Source organism: Arachis hypogaea, chromosome 15 (assembly GCF_003086295.3).
Source record: "Arachis hypogaea cultivar Tifrunner chromosome 15, arahy.Tifrunner.gnm2.J5K5, whole genome shotgun sequence".
Classification (NCBI taxonomy): domain Eukaryota; kingdom Viridiplantae; phylum Streptophyta; class Magnoliopsida; order Fabales; family Fabaceae; genus Arachis; species Arachis hypogaea.
Window position 1 is genome coordinate 82,561,722 of NC_092050.1, and position 3,851 is coordinate 82,565,572.

The 3,851-nt window shown below is 35.3% G+C and overlaps 1 non-coding gene across 1 annotated transcript; it reads left to right on the top strand.

Annotated features, from left to right (window-relative positions):
• Positions 1 to 1,015: 1,015 nt before the first annotated feature.
• On the top strand, positions 1,016 to 1,123 carry LOC112752304 (small nucleolar RNA R71). The gene has a single exon (XR_003176748.1). It is a non-coding gene; the product is annotated as a small nucleolar RNA R71 (small nucleolar RNA).
• The last annotated feature ends 2,728 nt before the right edge of the window (positions 1,124 to 3,851 follow it).

Here is a 3,851-nt window from a genome sequence, read left to right on the forward strand (position 1 = left end):
GCGATCGCGTGCCAAGCACGAATCAGCAACGACGCGGCCGCATGACTGACGCGACTGCGCGCCTTAAGCAGAACGCATATGACGCGGTCGCATGACTGACGCGACCGCGTGGCAAGGAAAAGCTCCAAATGACGCGACCGCGTGGCCCACGCGGACGCTTGACAGAGGCCACGTATCAGAATTTACATAACACGCCCCCAGCGAATTCTAAAACCATTTTTGGCCCAGATCCAAGTACAGACAGCATAGACCAGAGGTTATAAAGTGTGGGAATGCACCCATTCAAAGAGAGCTCGCATATTTTGCTTGGGAGAGTACTAGGAGGTGTTTCAGTGATTTTCTTACTAAGCTAGCCCACTTGTGCCTCCAAATTTCTTATGGAGGACCTTGTTTCACTCATGAAACTTAGAGTAGCCTTGGATAGATCAGAGACTAAATTTGCTAAGCTAGATGGATTCTGCTCAGAATTCTCTGTCTGTTGCTGAGTGGATGATGGAAAAGGTTTACTATTGTTAAACCTATTTCTTCCACCATTATTAAAGCCTTATTGAGGCTTTTGTTGATCCTTCCATGAGATATTTGGATGATTTCTCCATGAGGGATTATAGGTGTTTCCATAAGGTTCACCTATGTAATTCACCTCTGCTATTGCAGGGTTCTCAGGATCATAAGCTTCTTCCTCAGAAGATGCCTCTTGAGTACTGTTGGATGATTCCTTCAATCCATTCAGACTCTGAGAGATCATATTGACTTGCTGAGTCAATATTTTATTCTGAGCCAATATGGCATTCAGAGTATCAATTTCAAGAACTCCCTTCTTCTGAGGCGTACCATTACTTACAGGATTCCTCTCAGAAGTGTACATGAACTGGTTATTAGCAACCATGTCAATGAGTTCTTGAGCTTCTGCAGGCATTTTCTTTAGGTGAATGGATCCACCTACAGAATGATCCAGTGACATCTTGGAGAACTCAGACAGACCATAATAGAATATATCCAGAATGGTCCATTCTGAAAGCATGTCAGGAGGACACCTTTTGGTCATCTGCTTGTATCTTTCCCAAGCTTCATAGAGGGATTCACCATCTTTTTGCTTGAAGGTCTGAACATCCACTCTAAGCTTGCTCAGCTTTTGAGGAGGAAAGAACTTAGCCAAGAAGGCCGTGACCAGCTTATCCCAAGAGTTCAGGCTATCTTTAGGTTGTGAGTCCAACCATGTTCTAGCTCTGTCTCTTACAGCAAAAGGGAAAAGCATGAGCCTGTAGACTTCAGGATCTACTCCATTGGTCTTAACAGTCTCACAGATCTGCAGGAACTCAGTTAAAAACTGATAGGGATCTTCTGATGGAAGTCCATGGAATTTGCAGTTCTGTTGCATTAGAGCAACTAATTGAGGTTTCAGCTCAAAATTGTTTGCTCCAACGGTGGGGATTGAGATGCTTCTTCCATCAAACTTGGAAGTAGGTGTAGTATAATCACCAAGCATCCTCCTTGCATTATTGTTGTTAGGTGCGTCTGCCATCTCCTTTTCTTGTTCGAAAATTTCAGTAAGGTTGTCTCTGGATTATTGTAATTTAGCTTCTCTTAGTTTTCTCTTCAGAGTCCTTTCAGATTCTGGATCAGCTTTAATAAGAATGCCCTTTTCCTTATTCCTGCTCATATGAAAGAGAAGAGAACAAGAAAAGAAGAGGAATCCTCTATGTAACAGTAAAGAGGTTCCTTATTGTTAGTAGAAGAAGAAAGGGAATTAGAGTGAAGAAGAATGGATAATCCAAACACAAGGGTGAGGATAGGAGCAGAGATATGAGATGAAGAGAAGTGTTAGTAAGTAATTAAATAAATACAAGGAGATGAGAGAGAGAAGTTTTCGAAAATAATTTTTGAAAAGGAGTTGATGATTTTCGAAAATTAAAGGGAAAATAAAATTTAAATTTAAATTTAAAATAATTAATTAATTAAAAAGAATTTTTGAAAAAGAGGGAATTATTTTCGAAAATTAGATAGGGAAGAGTAGTTAAGTGGTTTTGAAAAAGATAAAAAACAAACAAAAAGTCAATTAGTTAGTTGAAAAATATTTGAAAATCAATTTTGAAAAGATAAGAAGATAAGAAGTTAGAAAAGATATTTTAAAATCAAATTTTTGAAGAAGATAAAATTTTGAAAAAGATATGATATAAAGGATATGATAAAAAGATATAATTAAAAAGATTTAATTTTTAAGATTAAAATTGATTACTTGACTAAGAAAAAACTAAAAGATAAGATTCTAGAATTTAAAGATTGAACCTTTCTTAACAAGAAAGTAACAAACTTCAAATTTTTGAACCAATCATATTACTTGTTAGTTAAGCTTCAAAAATTTTGAAATAAAATTAAGAAAAAAATTTTGAAAATAATTTTTTTGAAATTTTCAAAAATTATAAAAAAATGAAGAAGATTTTATTTTTGAAAAAGTTTTGAAAAAGATAAGATTTTTAAAATTGAAATTTTGATTTGACTCATAAGAAACAACTAGATTTTAAAAATTTTTTAAAAAGTCAATCCAAATTTTCGAAATTTTGAGATAAAAAAAGAAAAGATATTTTTTTTATTTTCGAATTTTTAATGATGAGAGAGAAAAATACAATTATGACCCAAAACATGAAAATTTTGGATCAAAACCAATGATGCATGCAAGAACACTATGAATGTCACGATGAACACCAAGAACACTTTGAAGATCATGATGAACATCAAGAACATATTTTTGAAAAATTTTTAATGCAAGGAAAACATGCAATACACCAAACTTAGAAATCTCTAATGCTTAGACACTATGAATGCAAAAATGCACATGAAAAATAAGAAAAGACACAAAACAAGAAAAAATCAAGATCAAACAAGAAGACTTACCAAGAACAACTTGAAGATCATGAAGAACACTATGAATGCATGAATTTTTGAAAAATAATTTTTTAGAAAATTAAAAAGATGCAATTGACACAAAACTTAAAACTTGACTCAAGACTCAAACAAGAAACACAAAAAATATTTTTGATTTTATGATTTTGTAAATTTTTTTTTGTATTTTTCGAGAATTAATTAGAAAAACGAAAAAGAAGAAAATATTTTTTTTTATTTTTTTCTAAAATAAGAATAATAAAATCAAAAAGGTTAAAATTAAAATAAAGTTACCTAATCTGAGCAACAAGATGAACCGTCAGTTGTCCAAACTCGAACAATCCCTGGCAACGGCGCCAAAAACTTGGTGTGCGAAATCGTGATCGTTCCTTCCTTGGTAACGGCGCTAAAAACTCAATACGCACGTTCATGTTCTTAATTCTGTTTCACAACTTCGTACAACTAACCAACAAGTGCACTGGGTCGTCCAAGTAATAAACCTTACGTGAGTAAGGGTCGATCCCATGGAGATTGTCGGCTTGAAGCAAGCTATGGTCACCTTGTAAATATCAGTTAGGCGGATTCAAATGTATTAAGAGATTATAGTGTACTAAAAGATAATTAAAATAGGATAGAGATATTTATGTAATTCACTGGTGAGGATTTCAGATAAGAGTATAGAGATGCTTTCGTTCCTCTGAACCTCTACTTTCCTGCTGTCTTCATCCAATCAGTCCTACTCTTTTCCATGGCAAGCTGTATGTAGGGCATCACCGTTGTCAATGGCTACTTCCCATCCTCTCTGTAAAAATGGTCCGATGCGCTATCACTGCATGGCTAATCATCTGGAGGTTCTCGATCATACTGGAATAGGATTCACCCTCCTTTTGCGTCTGTCACTACGCCCAGTACTCGCGAGTTTGAAGTTCGTCACAGCCATCCCTTCCCGGTTCCTACTCGGAATACCACAG